Source organism: Lagenorhynchus albirostris, chromosome 6, assembly GCF_949774975.1.
Source record: "Lagenorhynchus albirostris chromosome 6, mLagAlb1.1, whole genome shotgun sequence".
In the NCBI taxonomy this organism is placed as follows: domain Eukaryota; kingdom Metazoa; phylum Chordata; class Mammalia; order Artiodactyla; family Delphinidae; genus Lagenorhynchus; species Lagenorhynchus albirostris.
This window is the reverse complement of record NC_083100.1, coordinates 81858372-81879119: the sequence shown is the minus strand read 5'-3', so window position 1 is coordinate 81879119 and position 20748 is coordinate 81858372. Positions and strand designations below refer to the sequence as shown.

At 35.9% G+C, this 20748-nt stretch overlaps 1 protein-coding gene across 1 annotated transcript in view; it reads left to right on the top strand.

Annotated features, from left to right (window-relative positions):
* The window catches only part of MBD5 (methyl-CpG binding domain protein 5), a 405640-nt gene that overhangs the window by 46663 nt on the left and 338229 nt on the right, over positions 1-20748 (top strand). The window contains exon 3 of the mRNA XM_060152942.1: positions 17203-17271. The gene's annotated coding sequence lies outside the window, so the exon portion shown is untranslated. The remainder of the gene's footprint in view (positions 1-17202; positions 17272-20748) is intronic.

Here is a 20748-nt window from a genome sequence, read left to right as displayed (position 1 = left end):
CATCAATGTATTAATGATCAAAATAACTAGTTTTCAAGGAAACAGGAAATTTAGTAATTAGCCAACTTATTCAACTGTAAATAACATCTGTATAGTTGTTTTCTTAATTTTCCCTGCAAATGTGATCTTAGAAAGTAACTATCCTAAAACAACTATACCCCAATTAAAAAAAAAAAAAAAAAGTAAGCTGATTATCCTATCCTGGTTAGGAAAACAGGTCATAAAATTGAAGTGATTGGTGATTTGCCCTAGATCACCCTTAGAAACTATTTGAAAACTCAGAGCACTTGATTTTTTAGCAGAGTGATAAAGATGCCTTTGTCTTTCTGCTTTGTACTACAGCCAGGTGTGAATTTTAAAATAGGTTGTATGTAGTCTGAAGATGAGTATGATTGGTACTGTATCAATCAGGATAGACAATATTATGAAGTAGTGAGAAACAACCACAAAACCTCAGTGGTTTAAAACAACAAAGGTTTGTTTCTTGTTCTCCTTGTATGACCATCATGATCAGAGGTATCTCTGTTCATAATAATCACTTAGGGACCTTATGGAGCAGCCACCATTTCAATCATTGCTGATCATCAAACTGGAAAGAAAGGGGGGAGAAAAGAGCCCTGGAAGGTCTCACATCTGCCATTAAATGATCCAGACCAGAAGTAACACATCCAATCACAAGGAGGTTGTGAAGTTAGTCATCTACCTGCCTCAGAGTAAAGAACTAGTTATTGGTAGGCAGGACAAATAATATTGTAAGTAATAATTCTGTTACTGGACTGTTGACAGATCATTCATTCATTCATTCACTTGTTTATTCATTCATTAATCGAATATTTTTTGAATGGCTGCTACGTGCAACTCACTGTACTGAACAGTGGAAATATTAAAGTGGTTGAACACTTTTCATCCCTCATCTCTAGGTTCTTAGAGTCTAGTAGAGACAAGAAGCAGGTTATTCTATATTAGGGATCAGCAAAGTGTCACCCACAGGCCAAATTTGGCCTGCAGCCTGTTTTTATATGGCCCTTAAGCTAAAAATGTCTTAATATTTTTAAACAGTTGAAAAAGCAAATGAACAAAAAAGAATATTCAACAGAAACTGTAAGTGGCCCACCCAGCCTAAAATACTTCCTATATGACCCTTTACAGTAAAAAAAAGTTTATTGACCTCTGTTCTGTAACATCTGTATTTAAATTTGAAGCTCCTCAAACTAATTGCTATCTAGCCCATTGTCAGATAAGAGGCACACAGTTATCTTGTAAGCTCAGGATATCTCAACAGTGTGCCTTTTGTTTGACCTGTTACTGTATTTCGATGGAAATATATTTTTCTGTGTTGTTGGAATGGTGACTTTATTGGCATCTTGAGTGGTCTTGTTACTGGGCATTGGAGACATGGGATCTGTATTAGATTTGATGCGTAGTTGCATAGCCACAAGATGGTCAGACCCCTAAAGTGGGTATATGTAGATATTAAGTAATGATTTCTTTGGGAACAGGAAGTAAAGCAGCCATAAGGTTATCTGCTTCTTCAGAGAAGTAACATCTAAATTTTATGGACTTTAGAAATCAAAGGCAGTGGATGGAAGTACACATAAAAGTAGATATTTTATTTTCCATTCTATGGATTTGGCTTCTCAATTAAGGATTATAATTGTAGATATTTCTTAAACTGAACAAAAGGCTGTGGTTCAAAGTATACGGGGTTCAGAGACTCTATATGAAGTCCCTTACTATGAATGAGGCAGCACTTGATATAGAAGGACAAGTGAAAATCACTCCTGGTACTTCAAGTTCAAAATAAAGGAAGAGGGTATTCTGATTCAGGTTGAGAGGAATTGTATGAAGCAAATATGGTTTATTCTACAGCAATTTTGGAGGAAAAGCCTCCAAAATATACAACTTTTATAGCATGAGGAGAGAAAAGATGCCTTGAGCTTACATTTTATGCAGTCTTATATTGACCATCAGAGCTCAATTCAATTATATCCCCAATTTTATTTTATTTGTTTTTGCACTTAAGATTTTAGAACTCTGACAGATTCCACACCAGTTTTAGAATCTACTTAAGGTATTCTAATATGTGGAATGTAGATTGTCCATGCCAAAAACACCTGTTTAACAACAGTTTGTAGAATTCTAGTCTTGGCCAAGGTTAGCTTCTATCCTGTTCAGTTTATAGGAGCCAGATTTTTATAGATCTGCGGAAAATCCTCTTTCAGTTCTGGAGCTTCAGAGCTTGAGCTCTTAAACGTTCCTCTCCACTATTTTACAAGCACTAGAGTTTGTTTTCTTAACAATAGGAAGCATACCTTTCCAAGTGATTCCGAAGGATCTTTCTAATTTTATGACTATGACTGGATGACAGACGAGGCTCGGGTCTATGATTCCAGTAACTCTAATCAGATTCTGAGCTTGTATACTAAATGACCTGTGTACTTAGTGGGTGCTTGTTGGCATAGTATTTTACTAGCCTTCTGTTTGTTTTGAGGACCAGCAGATTGCTCTAAATATGCCAAATGTGCCAGTATTTACTATGGATTATATGTGATCCACTTCCCATGGCTATTGACTGCTGCTATATGTAATTCTGAGATTATCATTTAAAATCACCTTTTCCTTATGTAGTCATTTTATTGTTAATTTGCATTAAGTGAACTACCCTACAATTTAGCCACTGCAAATGTACCATTACGTAAGAAGGTCATGTGACTGGCTGCCCTTTCTGCGGTAGCTAAAATAGTCCAGTGTAAGTGTATATTACCTATACTTTTTTTTTTATAAGTTTATTTATTATTTATTTTTGGCTGTGTTGAGTCTGTTGCTGCATGCTGGCTTTCTCTAGTTGCCGCCAGTGGGGGCTACTCTTCATTGCAGTGCACAGGCTTCTCATTGCGGTGGCTTCTCTTGTTGCGGAGCACAGGCTCTAGGCGCGTGGGCTTCAGTAGTTGTGGCACGTGGGCTCAATAGTTGTGGCTCGCGGGCTCTAGAGCGCAGGCTCAGTAGTTGTGTCACACGGGCTAAGTTGCTCCGCAGCACGTGGGATCTTCCTGGACCAGGGCTCGAACCCACGTCCCCTGCATTGGCAGGCAGATTCATAACCACTGCACCACAAGGGAAGTCCTACCCATACTTCTTTTAACACACATCCTTTGACCCTTTCAGATCTCTAATTTCTATTAGTATTTTTGCTGGTAATCATGAACTTCTTTGGTTAATGCTAACTGCAAACATAATTTCACATAATGGGTTATCATAGCTATAATTTGGAATCAGCCAATAATCCTGTCATTATGTTGGAAAATTTAATATCACAAAAAAAGGTGTGTAATTGTCAATATTTTATTAACTATCAAAATATTTTATCATCAAAATATTTTATTCATGGAGATAAATGCTACACAGACTGGAACTAATGACCTAATACCTAACCTTCTAAGACACGTTTAAAGAAAAATGTTTAACATTGTTGACCCATCTCTCTTATCTATTCTCGATGTATAGCTTTTCTGTCTTCATTTTGAGAAATCCACTGAAATATATTTCCAGGTCAGCCTCATTAAAGTTTTTAAAACAAAATTGAAATGATCAAGTATCTGAAGTTATTCATTGCCACCCAGGCCAGTTCTAATTCATAAAATGCTGACCTGGAATTTCAGCAGAATTGTGAATAGTTTGACTCTATTTGCCAATGTCAAAACCATTGGCTTTGTGTTGTCAATATCCTGAGTACTGGGTTAGGCCTCACGTACATCGGCGTTATCCTCTTATATCAGTCTTATGTCAGTGACTTTCAGATATTTTAGAGGGTGACAGTAGTGTTGGCAGGAGTAACTGCCCCTGAGGATATTGTAGTTAGAGAAGCAAAGTCAGTTTTGATAATGCAAATGAGAGAAAGTGAAGCTTCATAGAATATTTTGTTAGTGGGTGAATACAGAAAATAAACCATTTTCTATGTGCCTTTGATTCTCAAGTCAGAGAAGCAGTCCCTGTCCATCCATGGCATCCCTATCTCAATTATAGCTGTGACCACTCTCCTGCCTATTAAAACTTGCCTTTGCATATTTTCATTAGTGTCCAGATCACAGAAGCTAATTTAATTTTAATTTAATAAAGCATGTTTGCATGTTAATAAATACTACTTTATCTCTAGTGGATCTTTGGGGATTATTGAGACAAAATCAAAACAAAACAGACAAACAAAAACCTTTGTCTTATTGTGTAAAGGAAGTTTAGAATCAACATGAAGGCGAAGTCTGAAGGTATGGATTTAGGGGCAAATGATTAATCTTTCCCTCAGTTAGAAGATACATGTATTCATATACTAAATTTATGAGTGAGTAGTCATCTAGCTGAGGCGTTTATATCTTGTGATGCAAGAGATGTCTTAAAATCATAACCCTTCAATAAAATTAGTATATATGGAAATTCTGTGTATTCTGTATTTAGTTTTAGACATGTCTTCTACAGCTAGCAAGTTTCAGCTAACATCAGAAAATGATCCAGGAATGTAGAGTCATGAGAGAAGCAGTAGTTTAATTTGTATAAATATTCTTTTATTTTAAAAGTGTGATTCTTTAGTTTTCTGAACTTTCGAGTTATATGTTTGGAACCTAGCATTTTACTAGTTGCTAAATAAATGTATATTATTGAAAAAAATGATCTCATTGATTTTCCCATTTTATCCAACAGCATATCTAAAGTAGAAATGTGTGGTAATGTAAATACAACACTTACTATATATGATAATACTTTAAAAATTATACCTAACATCACATTTTGACCTAGCATTGTTTAGGCCTAAAACCTTTAGCATTGAGCCCCACTTTAAAGACTAGTTAGGCTTAAAATAGACTTTTTACATTCATTCTTAAAGTTTTTAGATGGTCTGGGAGAAAGATAAATACATATGTGGCTTTTTCACTAATTTGTGGATCTACTAAATTTTTTTTCAACTTTTTATTTTATATTGGAGTATAGCTGATTAACAATGTTGTGATAGTTTCAGGTGCACAGCAGAGCGACTCAACCATACATATACGTGTATTCATTTTCCCCCAGACTCCCCTCTCATCCAGGCTGCCACATAACATTGAGCAGAGCTCCCTGTGCTATACAGTAGGTCCTTGTTGGTTATCCTTTTTAAATATAGCAGTGTGTACATGTCAATCCCAAACTACCTGACTATCCCTTCCCTTCACCCTACCCCCCTGGTAACCATAAGTTCATTCTCTAAGTCTGTGAGTCCGTTTCTGTTTTGTAAATATGTTCACTTGTATCATTTCTTTTTTGGATCTACTAAATTTTAAAGTAAACAGGAATTATGAAGTAAGGAGAAAATGCTTAAAAGAAAACAAAAATATTCAAAAGTATTACATATTATAATTATAACTATGTAAACATACAGCTATTTAAACATTAAAAATGTTAGAAGGAAATGTAGTGAAATCCTGAATGATTTGTATTAAGTTGCTAAAATTAGGGCCCTTTTTTCCCTTTCTTCTAGATTCAATATTTCTGTAATATGGTTGTTACTTTTATGATGAGAAGAATAAATATGTTTTCACAAAATGCAATAAAGGAAGCTAGAATTAAATATAGAAAAGCATTTGCTGCTTCTAATTATAGCAGATGTTTCAAAGGCACTTATATTAAATGTAAGGGTAATTCAAGTACCCAAAAGGCCATACTTCCTTTAGAGTATATATCAGTATAAGAAGCAGCTCATGGCTCATAGAGTCAGAGTTCTAGGCAATGTGAAAGTGGTTAAATAAATGTTAACTTGTTTGTTGTCTCCAAACCTTTGCATTCCCACAAACACCTGAATAAAAACTCTGAGAGGATGGGGTTCTTGTCTTTTTAAATTGTTACATCCCTAGCATTTATAATCGTTCTGGGATATAGTAGTAGCAAAATAAGTATATGTTGAATGAGCAAATAAATAACACATGAGATATGCAGTTAACTCCTAATTAATTATGTTCCAGTGTAAATTATTTATGTTCTCTGTTCCCTTACTATCTCCCCTGGTTTAAGCTGTAAAACCAGAGGAATATGAAATTTGTCACAAGGATTAAAGATACCTTGAACTACAGAGAATGTATCACCATGGAGCCAAGCAAAATCAAACTTGATAAGCAGTTACATCCGCATTACTCGTAACAAAACATCTGGCTCTGAGGAGGAACGAGTATAGTTGGCCCTCGGTATCGGCAAGTTCCACATTTGTGGAAGGGCCGACTATGGAACTTGAGCATCTGCAGATCCACATCGGGTCCTGGAACCACTCCCATGCAGATACCAAGGGACTGCAGTACAGTGAGCAGGGCAGAGAGGTGATAGGCACATCCCATAAATCCTAATCTGCTTTCCGTAAATGGACCCTGTATTGCAGCACAATCCAAGGCGGCACTCACTCAGAAGGCGTCCCAGGTGGTTCCGTGCATGCTCAGATGAGCTGATGCACCCCTCTCTGGGTCCACCCCAGAATCATAGCTTTAAATCCTTCTGTTTCTTCTACATAGTGCCTACTGCACTGTCACTCATGCTTTTGTGGGGGAATTTCAGGTATCTTAGCACACAAACCATACAAAATATCAGTAACTGCTCATTTTGAAGGTGATTACATTAATTTAGGAGGTAAATCATTTAATCTTCCTCATGGCCAGTATACTCATTTCCTTTTATTCATTAGCGTGATACTATGTAAATAATTTTTAGATTCTTCTGAATCTTTCTGCTTTCTTTTGTTCTGTAGCCTCATTCTTTTTGGTTGCTGTGTCCTTCCATGCTTCTTTCCTCTTTAAGGAAATATTTTGCCCTTCTTGTGCAAAACCAGAGGCATTTTTCATGGATCCTTTAGACTTTGTGAAAGTATAATTTCCTTTCTCTAGTCCTACACCTCTATAGTTTTAGGCTGAAACTGCTCTCTCCAGAACCACTGGAATGTTTATATGACAGGATCTCTCATTATGAAACCTGAATTTTCTGATTCTTGTCACTTGTTCAGTGTTTTCTGTGGTATCTTCCCTTTCCTAGAGCACATATCCTTCTCCCTGTCAAGCTTCTTTCAAGTCTCCTTGTTCCTTTCGACTCTCACAGGTTCTCTAAACTCCTCAGGTCTTTGCCATTTTCCCAGGACCACCAGCATTTCATTGTTGATTGTTCTTCATCTCAGATGGTCATATTTCCCATTATTCATCTTTTGGCCTTTCTATATCTTCTCTGATTGACATTAGCTCATTCATTCACTTATTCATTCAACAGATATTTACTGAGTCACCACCATGCACCAGAGCTGTGCTAGGTATTAGGGTAAGTGGTAAAAGAAACAAACATGATCCGAAACCTTACGGAGTTTTCTGTCCAGTTGAAGGATTAAACATTAACTTCATACTTATACAATTGTTATACTTGCATTCCTTAATCTGCATGTGATTTCAGGGGAAGTAGGTTTTTATTACAGAACCGTCTTGTGCATTTGCAACCCAAAAAGGAATAAGATAATCTTACCTTTTTGCTGGTAGCCTCGGCATAATTTCAAGACCATTTGCCATGTTTCCAACAAAATGAGTAGGTTATCCCCTATAAAAATCTTGTTAATAATTGTAACCAGTGTTCTTCTTGGCCATTTAGGCATGATTTACTATGATTCTCACAACAAATTTATGAAGAAATGGGCACAAAGAAGTCAGTGGCCGTAGTTATTCAGGCGCTATGTGAGAGAGTGGAGGTTCAAATCCAAGTCTGTTCAGTCCCAGAATCTGAACTCTGTTATTGCTCATATTTGCTGATTTCCACCACAAGTGAAATTAAAAGTCAAATGTATAAAATTTGTGTTGACCCTTTGCTGTTACTAACCATCCAGTATATCTGCTCTGTAATATGTTAAGGAGTTTTGTTTCAAAAATCAACATATAACCATATTCACAAAGCCACTTTTTGTTTGGTTGATTTTGACTATGAAAGAGATTATGACTTTTGAAACACTGGGAAATACTCTCAAGTGGAAAATATTTTTGTAAAAGGATTGATTGCATATTAGTATTATTTATGATTTTAAATCAACTTCTGCTTGATTGAGAGTCACTAAACATACTTTGTTAAAAATTTTTTAAGTGAGAAGATGAAAAGATATCATACATGCTTCCCCCCAAGTATATTTTGTATATTTTTCACTTTATAAATATTCACTTAACGTATTTCACCCAAAAATTAGATATAGAGCATCCCAATCAAGGCCCTGTATTCCACCATGTCCTTATTGAAATATTTCTCTTTTTATCCATTGTTTATATCATTTATAAAAAATATTTTTTAATCCTGCACATTTTCGCTATCAGGAAACTTTTTTCTGCTAGATAAAGATTGCACAAAAAAATTGAAAACCTGGCTTATAAATACTATATAAAGTCTTTTTTTGCCTGCTTGCAATTTAATACTTAGTTTCATTTTATAGAATACAGATTTTTTTTTTAATTTTATTTATTTATTTATTTGGCTGTGTTGGGTCTTTGTTTCTGTGCGAGGGCTTTCTCTAGTTGCGGTGAGCGGGGACCGCTCTTCATCGCGGTGCACGGGCCTCTCACTGTCGCAGCCTCTCTTGTTGTGGAGCACAGGCTCCAGATGCGCAGGCTCAGTAGTTGTGGCTCACGGGCCCAGTTGCTCCACGGCATGTGGGATCTTCCCAGATCAGGGCTCGAACCCGTGTCCCCTGCATTGGCAGGCAGACTCTCAACCACTGCGCCACCAGGGAAGCCCCTAGAATACAGATTTATGTAGTACTTAAAAGCATTGGACTTGAAGTCAAATAACAAGATCTCTGCCTCGTTTTGCCATTAATATTGGGCAAATCACTTAACTACCTAACCTTTTCCATGCTTCTCTTCTCATATAAGATGCCACCAACTCCCTGTGACATGCCTAACTGAAGCTTCATCTTTATTTTGGGATTATAAAATTCACCCAACTAGAATTTAAAATATTCCCCAAACAAGGACATATAAAACAAAAGATACTATATTATAATAGCCATTGAATAAATAAAACAATTTTGACAGATCTTAGTTAATATTTTCCCTTATTTTTTACCTCTTAAAATATAACTTTTTAAAATATTTAAATATTTCAGTATAATGTGTGTTGATTTCCAATTCATTATTTCAGTATGTATAAATTTTTCATCATGTTACATTGATCTTTCAGTGGAAACTTGGGCCTGTTAAAGTCTTTGTCTCAGATTAAAAAACAATGTCTTTAATAGTCTGTGTTTTTTGTTTTGTTTTTTAGAACCAAGCGATTAACCTTCACTGTGCAAATATATACTTTTAAGAGTGATTCAAGCTTACCCTATATTGACTCATCTTCTTTAAGAAAAAATTGTCTTCATTTAAAAAAAAATACATCACCATGAATTCTTTGGAAGAAAGCCATTATGTAAATACAGGTTATCTTGTTACTATTTATAGAATATTTTTGCCATTTAATGGTGGCTGATTTTTTTCCCCCCTGAGGCCTTTTTCTCTCATTCTCAAACAATCTACTCCCCTATCCTCCATCTCCAACTAACAGCATTTTCTTGTTGCCATCATTTTTCCTTATTTATTTGGTTGAGAATTGACACTGTTAATGACAGTGGGTTTTTAAAGAGTTGTATTAAATATTTTTGATTGTCTTTAAATTTGTTCTTATTTTTCTAATATAACGTTTTTGTCTTTTTTTGAAATATTTGGCTAATGGCTTCCATTGTATTTGATTATGGAAGTTGATGGGGAGATCTGTGAAGAAGAGAAAACATAGAAGGAGTACATATTTTATAACTGTAAACCAATACTTTCAGAAGAGTAACAGCATTTCTTTTCCTACCAATGGCACAGGATGTGGCAGGCCAAGAGAAGCCTGGGACCAAAGCTGATTTAGGGTGATAAGAGGTGACAGATAATGAGGGTCTCTGCAAACACAGAGCTTTAAGCAGAAAATTAGCTACCCTGGAGAGAATATAAATTCTCAAATAATAGAAGATGGAGTCTAATTTTAAGTCAGGAAAGCCCCTGAAAGCAGAAGTGAGTAGGTTCCAGCTACTAAGAAGCTGGCAGAAAAGGGATCAGTAGGAAGGAGGGAGAAGGAAACACTAGGCAGATTGACCCAGGGATGGATCCTCTGTGTCACAAAAATGTATTTGGTCTGAGTAGCCAACACAGCAGGTCCTGACCACTGAAACAAGGTCAGGGTTGAGAAACACTGTCCAGGTTCAGGGCATTTCTGCTTGAGTGTGAGGAAACAAGGAATGGCTGGTTTTCTTGGCAGCCAGTGTAAAGCAATGTTTCCCACATCACTGTTATAATTATTATAGTAATTGTTGATTGTGGCAGAGAAGCTAATCTAAATCTCATATTTTGAATAATGGCATTTTCTAACATCCAGTCCAAGAGAAACTGTTATTACCTCAGCCTTTGAAACCTTTGTAAGATTCCTTGGGCACCAGAACAATTTCTGATATCCAGGGCTTTTAAAAGCTTTTTGGCTATTGTCACATAGTCTTTAGCTAGTTAGGAAGCCCCCCAAATTTTCTTTTTTAAAGGTGACCACGGATCACGTTGAGAGAGTAACATTTGCAGATACTGATACGTGTCCATAGTCCCGTATCTATAATTCTGAACTTTAAAAAGTTCAGAGGGAGGAGGGAGGGAACTCACACTTTTTAAATAAAAAATTAAGTAAAAGTGTATTTAGTTAAGGCAGCAAAATCTGACTTGAACTTAACTCAGTTGGTCGCAAATCCAGAACTGAGTTTATGTGAGGCTATTTGTAGGCTTTATGTTTCCCATGTGTGAATACTGCTATATTTTACTGCAGAAATATTTATGCGTTTGATTCTCAGGTGCTGCCCCAGTCACCTCTGGGGATATCACATCATATATACTATATGCACTATATTACCTTTCTAAAATTAAAAGCAAAATACATATATATCAGTGCTGAAATTCTGCTAGCCCCAGTGGTTTTGAGTGAGAGGTATCGTGTCTGTTAGTAGTTTTAGTCATGTGACCCTGGGGTCACATACTTAGTAACTGTTAACTGTGATAGGCCTCATCATCCTGGAGAGAGTAATACAGGCAGTCTGTAATTTGTATATCAGTTTTTTCACTCAGAATTGCTTTATCATAGAAATGCTGTTTTACCTGGTGGTTATGCTTGGTGGTATTATGTCCCTTTAATCAATCCATAGTGTATTTAAGGCATAATATTAGCAGTGTTTCTATAGAAAATATTTTTAAATTGTACCTATCTCCTTTACTCCATCTTGGCCAGCCCTCAAACATAAACACACACCTACTGCAGCCTTCATGTGACTTCTGAGTCTCACTTATCCCATCATGCAACAAGAGGAGCAATTCCAACAGGCCCAGACCATTGCTAAAGGCTCCTTTAACCAACAGGATGCAGGGTGGAGATGGAGTTCTTTTTGCTTCTTCTGGCTTCCCTATCATTCTTTTCATCTTTAGACTCTAGGAACTGCCCTGCCTAATCCTTTTCCATTTATACCATCTGTAATTCTCATGTTTATTTGGAAGTAATGCAACTATTTTCCCTTCTTTCTTATGTACCACTTTACCTTTGTCTTTAATTTTGAACTATACACTTAACTCTTCTCTGTCTTTCAATTTTCCTTTCATAAAAAAGTTTTTATTCAAAACTACATGATAGATGAGCTATTAAGTAACTGACACCAGGAAGAAAGAATATTAGAGCACTACTACCAAGAAGTTAGAAAAGCTAGAAGCATGGCTTCTTGTCCATCATGACCTTTTAGTTTCTTGCAGATTATTAGTTTATATGACAAGTCAGTTTGCGAAGGAATACACCCATTAGTACCTTTTCCTATAAATGGTTTCCCAATTTCACTCTGTCCTGTATGTATACACATAATGTACATATTGGTACACTGCTTTTAAACAAATATCCTAGAAACTATCCATGCAAACAAGTATCTTTTCTTAGAAAGTAATCATATGAGAGGCTATGTACTTATTTCAGTGCTGTTGCTTTGCTTAAATACTTTTGGAACTCCTTAGGTTGTCTAAACAGTATGACATCATTTTGAATGTTACCTGTATTATCAGTCATTTTTTGAGGGCTAAGTTTGAATTAACAAGCAACTGTCTGAGTAATGTCTAATAAGCAAAGTTTTGTTTTTGTGCTTTGTTTCTTGGTCAAAAACAAGTGAAAGTTTAAAATCAGTAGAATTCTGTTGGGCTTTTAAATAGATTCTTACAGTAGTTCTAGAAGAGAAGGTTCAAAGCTATTCGGAACAATGTAGACCTGTAATCCTATACTTTGTTTTTCGGGGTTTTTTGGCCACACCCTGTGGCATGTGGGATCTTAGTTCCCCGACTAGGGATCTAGGGATCAAAACCATGCCCCCTGCAGTGGGAGCATGGAGTTTTAACCCCTGGACCGTAAGGGAAGTCCCTGTAATCCTGTACTTTGAATAGAGCAACATTTATTTGGTGTATAGGTTTTTGTACGTTGATTTAAAATACATGCTATTCTTAGGTTTATTATTTTGTAACATTTGAACATTCAGATACAGACACTAAATGATATGGGATTATTAGGAAGTTGAAGCTATGGAAATTCAGATACAAAAGAAAGAGTTTTCTTGAAAACTTAGCATGTTTCAATTCTTCTTTCATTGCTTTGAGCTGATGAGTTTATCTGGAAGAGCAGAAGAGACTGATCTGGAATAACATTTTATTAAGTACCCACAAAATAATGGGTAATTACTGGGTATTATATATTAATTATCTTGTTTAATCTTCATAACAGTTTTGGAGATACTTACTCTATTCCCTTTTATAGATGAGGAAATTGAGATCCAGAGAACTGAAGATTTTACCATGTCCTTGATCACATGGGTAATAGGTAACAGAGCCTTCTGAGCCTCTGACTTTTGTTTTTAGCCCTAAATTTTTTAGACCATGCCTACTATCCTTACCAATTAGTGGTATATTCTATTATTATATAGTGAGACAGTGAGACCTTTTCTTACAAATACAATGCCATCAGATTAATTACAGTATTCATTATGTGTACTCCAATGGCAGAATTTTTCAGTATGGTGTATTGGAGGTCTTCACTTACAGGAAACTCTCCGAACTATTTACCCCATCCCAGATGATACTATGTGATTGACTTGGCCCCTGAGTATCTATCTACCCTCATTTGCAATCCAAATTAACCTATTTCTTGACACACCAAACTTGTTTCTCCTTTAGGACATTTACACAAGTTGTTCCCCCTACCTAGAATGTTCTTCTCTCAGTCTTTCCATACGTGGCTCTTGTTAGTCAGATCTCAGCTTAAATGTTAACTCCTTAGAAAAGTCTTCTCCAACCACCACCAAATCTAAAGAAATCACTCAAGTCACATTACCTTGTTTTAATTCTGTTTATGGCATTTACTGCTGTCCTGTATTTTTCTGTTTATTTATGTATTTATTGTCCCCCTTACTAATAGAATGTAAGCTCCATGAGAGCAGGAACCTTGTCTATCTTGTTCACCAGAACCTTAAACAGCCTAGCCAAGAAATAGCTGTAGGAATAAATGAATGAATTGTGTCTAGAAAATATAACAGATTATTCAGATTACAGAAAACTAGGAATAATGTAGATTTAGAGATATTTGGACCAGTGGTTCTCATAGCCTGCTAAAATAACCTGGCTAGCAGCATCAGCGTCACCTGGAACTTTGATAGAAAAGCAAATTCCAAAGACCTAGCCAAGAGCTATTGAATCAGAAACTCTGGAGGTGGGACCTCGCAGTCTGTTTTTTATTAAAACAGAGACCAGCTGCTGCAAAGAGTAATTAAATTTTTAATAAGTTGCAGACAAAGCTTGATCAAAGAAGTGCATTGGCATTCTAAGGATTAGTATAATCTAGTATCTCCTATAGATCTTAGAAGGAAAATTAAGTACAGAGCCCTGTATTTGAAGCCCATTGCTCTAAACTGAAGGTTTACTCAGGGACATTAAAATATTTTCACAATCCCACTTAAATTTTATCTGTCTTGAAATATTGATTTCTACTGTCATTTTCATATGTACCCATTAAGTAGTGTTCAGCTAAGTTTAGTGGTATGAGTACATATAAAGTAGTTCAAAAAAAAGAATGAATCCAGAATGGCATCTGCATTGATATTTTGAGATATTGATTTTTTTCTATCCGGCACGGTACCAAAGCCTTATCTTTTTTGATCTAGAAGAGAATATTGTAAAAAATAAAATGCTTAATTCTCTAAAAGTCTAACCATTTTTGAGGAGGAAGAAATGTATTGTAACTTATGGAATGGCAGCCACAAGCCAGGTACATACAAGTATCAGAGCTAATAGGTATAGAATCAGCTATTCAGAGAGTAAGATAAGTGACTTGACCAAAATTCCTTGGGTACTGTGCCAGTGAAAGGCTTGAAACCTAAGTGTGTCTATTTCCAAAGCCAGTGCTTTTTCTACCATTGGATGCTGCCTCATAATGCCAGTGTAAAAGACCAGGTGAATCATCTTAAAACATTACTGGAAGCTAGCAGGGTATAAATAATAAATGAAAAATAAAATTACCACAAGTTATACTCTTTCCTCACTAAATATAGTTAAAAGGTTAACATTACTCTCAGCATATGCCTAATCACTTGAAAATGTTGGATCACAATTAAGAAATCCAGATTCAGCAACTCTTTTTAACAGGTGGGAAAATGTTGTTTGTCATAGAAATGTTCATTTTCAAATTCTTGAAAGAACACAGTGAATATTAAGATAACATTATTTAAAGAAGTATTTGAGACTGAACAAATTTCCCCATATTCTGTTGCTTTAGAAATTAAAACTACTTCCTTATGTTATTTTTACATTAGATCTTGAAGGGAATACAAAATTAAATGTAATTGCTAGGAAATGATTTATAGCTGACCGCCTGTCATTTTATATTATTGGTTGCATTATTTAATCCCTTTAGTACATATACAATCTGTATTTAAGTAAAAAGTACACTTGATTTATTTAGTATTAAAGTGCTTTAGTAATATAGGGTGTATTTTAAGGAAATACCTTTATTTGAAGACTTTATTTTCAGGTGCTTAAAATTCATTCCTTTCTTATGAAAGGTGGGAACATTTAATAATTAGATTTAACATTTATAAAGTGTTTTGAGAGTGTGTAGAATAGTATAACTACAAATTACTTATTATGAGCAATATATGTCCCCATGCATAATACTCATTTTTAAATTAATTCCATTAATTTGAGTTAGATTATCTTTGAAGTATTCTTGCTACCTTCAACAGAGTTGGAAAAAAAAAATTTCAGAGTGAAGAAGCAGTTTTTCAGTGTTTGCAAGTGTTAAATGTTAATTGGGATCCCTGAGCTATAAAGCCACCAAGTGTGGGAGAAGGGAAATTGAAGTACCCTTTTCTTCTTAAAAGAGAATATAGAAAGTCATTGAAATATTGTTAAGAGTTAAAAGAGCAATATTATCAAATTTTAATTACCCCAGGACAAATTGTATAATCAGTTTAACATTTACACTTTTCCTTTTCTTTCTTTCTTTGATATGCTTTTGACTATTTAAAAGCGAATTACAAGAGAACAGAGAAGGAAAAGGAAAATGATGCAGACAGACTATGAACATTTAACCTGGTAATTTGTTAGACGTTCTGGAAAAAATGGGGGATAAATTACTGAAAAAGCTATAGAACTATAAAGTATTGTTCTTCCTTATCTTAAAGCAGTGGTTCTCAGCTCCTCATTGCACATTGCACAATGTTTGGAGATATTTTTGATTGTCCTCACCTGAGAGTAGCAAGATATTACTACTGGCATCTAGTGGGTAGAGGTCAGATATGCTGCGCTAAACATCTTACAGTGCACAAGACAGCCTCCAACAACAAAGAGTTATCCAGTCCAAAAATATCAGTAGTGTTAGGCTGAGAAACTCTGCTGCAGAAAGAGACACACCTCTCTCAAAAATAATATAAATACAGAGAGATTATGCATAAGGCCATACAACTACTAAATGAAGTGGCCAGAACTTAAACTTGGATCTGCTGATGCCAGGCATTGTGCTTTCCTTGGCTCTTAGAATCAAAATTTCATTTATCTTTGGAGAATTATGGTGGAGTGGAGGAGGAACAAGAGAATCATCAGAGTCAATGCTATGTCTCCATTTCTGTTATGTTCCTCTTAATTGTAGTATAATTGGGTTTATATATATATTTTTTTAGATGTCTTATTTATGCAGTCTCTGGTAGTACCCTTTGTTTTGGAATTGATAGCTTCAATTTTTCCGCATTAAAAACTTAATCGAGGGCTTCCCTGGTGGCGCAGTGGTTGAGAGTCCGCCTGCCGATGCAGGGGACACGGGTTCGTGCCCCGGTCCGGGAAGATCCCACATGCCGCGGAGCGGCTGGGCCCGTGAGCCATGGCCACTGAGCCTGCGCGTCCGGAGCCTGTGCTCCGCAACGGGAGAGGCCACAACAGTGAGAGGCCCGCGTACCGCAAAAAAAAAAATTCTTATACATTTATGGTATGCCTTTCTAGATGCCTTGAATTGAAAAAACATTGATAGTATGTATCAAGTTTTTTCTTTTTTTTTTAGTGTTTAGTTTAGTGAAAAAAATTAAAACATGTTTAGTGAAAAAAATTAAAACAGGATACAAAATATATATAGCTGCTTTTGACGAAAAATAAAAGATATAGAAAAAATACTGGCAGATAAAATATCTGGTATATAGTATTACTTACAAATTCAAACTGGTGGTACTACAGTATTCTACTAAACAAAGTAGGTTATATTGATCCATTCATTCATGTACCAAAATATTTTCTTAATGCCTTGTAAGTTTCAAGCACTATGCTACATTCTAGACATAAGGCAGGGAACAGGAGAAGCACAAAACTTTTCCTTAAAATGCTAAGAGTCTTATCTGGGCACACAGACAGGTAAGCAATAACAAACTATGCTAGGTAGTAAAGGAGTCCTGTGGGAGTATATAGCAGAAGCCCTGTATTGTTATTAGTAAGTGTAGGCTAGGTTAATCTTGGTAGCAAATTAACCCAGATATCTCAGTAATTTATTACACAAGGAATTTGCTTTTCACACAAGTAAGATCCAGTTTATATCAGGCATTTCTCCTCCATCTTGCTTCTTCAGGTGGCTTCTTCAGTTGTCATGACAGAGGAAGTAGGAAGTAGAGAATTGGACATTTTTAAGGACAATCCTGTAAGTTGTTTACTTCTTTTTCCTCTCATCTTACTGGCCAGAAATCAACCTCATTCCCCCAACCTTACTCGAAGGCATGCTAGAAAATGCAGAGGAGGTACATTTGACTATTTGTTGAGCACCAGCTCTGCCACTGGCCTATACCACAGACTGGACATAGGAAAGGCCTCCCTGGAAGCTGTGGCATTTAAATTGAGACCTGAAAAATAAGTAGTTACCTACACCAGTAAAGACATGGAAAAATTATTTCAGGTAGGAATAATCTTGTTCCAGTGCCTAGAGGAGAGAGAAGGATGACCCTTTAAAGAACTGGAAATTCAGTATTTGAGCTTTGAATGTAGGGGGAGGGCAGGCAGGGGCACATTCATGAAGGACTTTATAAGTTGTGTTAAGGTATTTTAAAATTATTCTGAAGGCGAGGAGAAGCCACTGGAAGGTTTAAAGCATGATAAAGTTTGAGCAATGTGAGTAGAATAATGTAATAAAGTTTGCATTTTAGAAAAGTCATTCTGGTTGCAGTGAAGAGTATGGATTGAAGGAGAGCAAGATTGTAGGTGCGAGGCCAGTTAAGAATCTCCAGTATCAGTCCAGTTAAGCAATGATGGTGACCTGTAGGAAGAATAGGGATAGAAAGTAATAGATTGGAGAGATATTTAAGAGTTATAGTTGTTGGAATTTAGTAGTTCATTGGAAGAACAGTAATAAGTGGGTTATTTGGGGGATGGGGAGTGATTAATTCAGTTTGAGATATCTTGAGTTCGAGACATATAAACCATCAGAGTGTTTCTGTCTGAATGAAAGATTTGAATACATAGATAGGTCTAGAAATCCGAAGAGAGATCTGAGCTGAAGATACAGATTTGGGATTTATCAGCATTTAGATCATACTTAAGCCACAAGAGTAGGTGAGTTTGTACATGCATACTGTAAAGGAAAGAGGGCCTGTGGCAGAGCCCTGTGGACAACATTTAAGGCAGAGGTTCTTAATTTTCACAGTGTCTGTGAAAAAAGACGGAGAAGGAGAAAAGAAGGAGGAAAAAAGAAGGAGAAAAAAAGAGTACTACCTGGAAAGAACCTGAGACTGGAGGAGAGCTCTTTTAATAATTGGAGAGACTTAAGCATGTTTAACTGCTAAGGGTAATAGAGAGACTGAACAAATTAGCAACAGAAATGATAAACAGGTAAGAGGATTGAGACTAAAAAACCAGAGCACGAAAAGAAATACCTTTCCATACTAAGAGGAGGGAAGAAGAAATGTTGGAAATCTATGAATAGTAGTTTGTAGCATTGGTGGTAGAAAATTGAGGGAACTGAGTTCTCATCTCATCTAAGGGCAGTGATTTTTTTTTTTCCTATTAACCAGCACTTTATATGCTCTGCTGGGAGTGAGGGAAGAGCTGGTAAGGACAGAGTTTTTAGAAAAGTGATGAATGTTTGAAACAATCACTAGGGAGAGGTTGAGAGAGCTAAAGAGGAAAAGCTAATAGGATTACCAGGCATCATTGAGGCCCAAATTGAGGGTGCTTACCAAGGATTTATGGTGGCCACTATCTGTAGAGTTTTATATTTTGTAATTTTTCTGTTGAAGCACTCAGGAACCCAGATACAATGGAAGGACAGTGAGGCAGGGGAATTGAATATATTGACAGGGGAGTGGCTTACGTGATGTACAACGCAATAAAAACAGAGTAGGGAAGGCAGTAATGAGAAAGAACAAAAGGTAGAAAGTAGCCAATGAAATGGTCTTCAATTTTTTAACACATACCATCGATGTATATATTTATAAATTATATGTATTTACCTGTATGCTCATATACTTTATATAAAGCTTATTAAAAATATATTAAATTACATAAGTATAATAAAATCTACTTTGTATAACCTGCAACCTACTTTATATATTCTACAAAAATATAAACTATAAAAATATAAAATATAAATAATGAAAGATTAAAAAGTTCTAAGACTTTCATCTTGTGCTCTACAGGATTGTCTTACACTTGTCTTACAAGTGTATTTTAAGACACTTGTCTTACAATTGTCTTACACTTCCTACTTTGGAGATGACTTGCCTTGAGAATGTATATATATTGGATTGTAATTAGTAGAGAATGCTGGGATGTTGGGAGGTCATGGTCAGAGAGTAGAATGTCTAAATTTATTATTTTGAGGGTAGAGCAGTAATGACATCTGGGACATGTCCATGGAAAAAAATGGTAGATTGAATCACTAAGAAAAATCAAGAAATGGAAGACAAGTATGGGATTATTAATGTAGCATATTGTGGTTACTCTGGTTGATTGCAACTTTGGGGTAAAAATAAAAGCCTGTGAGCCAGGTGCAAGGGGATAAAAAATGAAAGAAGTTTTTGAAGAGGAAGTTATCTAGTAGGTGACAACGAGGAAGAGGGATAAATATACAAGTCTGCAAAAAGCATAGACTTGTACTCCTTGAGAGACTTTTTGCATACACTACCTGCAGTAGACAGTGAATGCTGAAAGATATTCCTAACTCAAAAGTAATTCTTTACTGGGTAATTTGTTTAAGGAAACAAGTCCCTCATCTCCTGTTGATAATCCCTGGGGAGGGATAAAGTGATTCATACTCTAGAGTTAATTGTTATAATTAAATTGATACTTAGTTTAAATCAGTACTAAGGAATGGAAGCAAAAACTTCCAAGAATTGGAGCATAATTTTGGAATCTTTAGTCAGATGTCCTTTTTTTCTCTCCAGAAAATTGGGATCCATCTTACACTTCCATCAATTCATGAATGCGTTTATATGGTAGTTTTTATAATGATATTATTTCATGTAGATTGATGTTTAGATTAATGAAAAGAAAAAAATGTATGAAATCAGTACTGTCTTGAAAACTGCCAGCTGTATGATCCTAAGTATGGGGCATTTTTAATGGCAGACCTGGATAAATTAGGAGATTTTGAATTTCTGGAGGTTATCATGAGGGTCTACAAACCAAGGTAACATGAGGAAATGAAAGTGTGTGTCGGGAGAGAAAGGTAAGACAAACTGAGGGAGAACTGAGTCTGATTTGCAGAATTTTCTGAAACCAGAATGGAGACTGTTTTGTCTCTGAAATTCATCAGACCCTATGACTTTAGCTGCTAACTTCATTGTGTCTTTGTTCATTCCCGTCTAACCTGCAGTTTCTGAATATCTACTTTCTCCAGCTTTCCAGGGTCTTGCCTTTCAGTCCTTTATAGCAGGGTAGAGGTAGAGAGAAGCATTCATTCATTCATATACTCATTTATCAAGATGATTTTTATTGATCATCCATCACTACTTGATGCTGGGTATGCAGTAGTAAATAAGAAAGTTCATATCCTCAAGGAGCTTACGGGCTAGTAGGATGGAGGGATAAATAACTGGAACATAGTGTGATAAATTCACTAAAATCTAATAGAAGGGGCACCTAAATCCATTCCTTAGCAGTCAGATGAGTCTTCTGGGAGAATGTG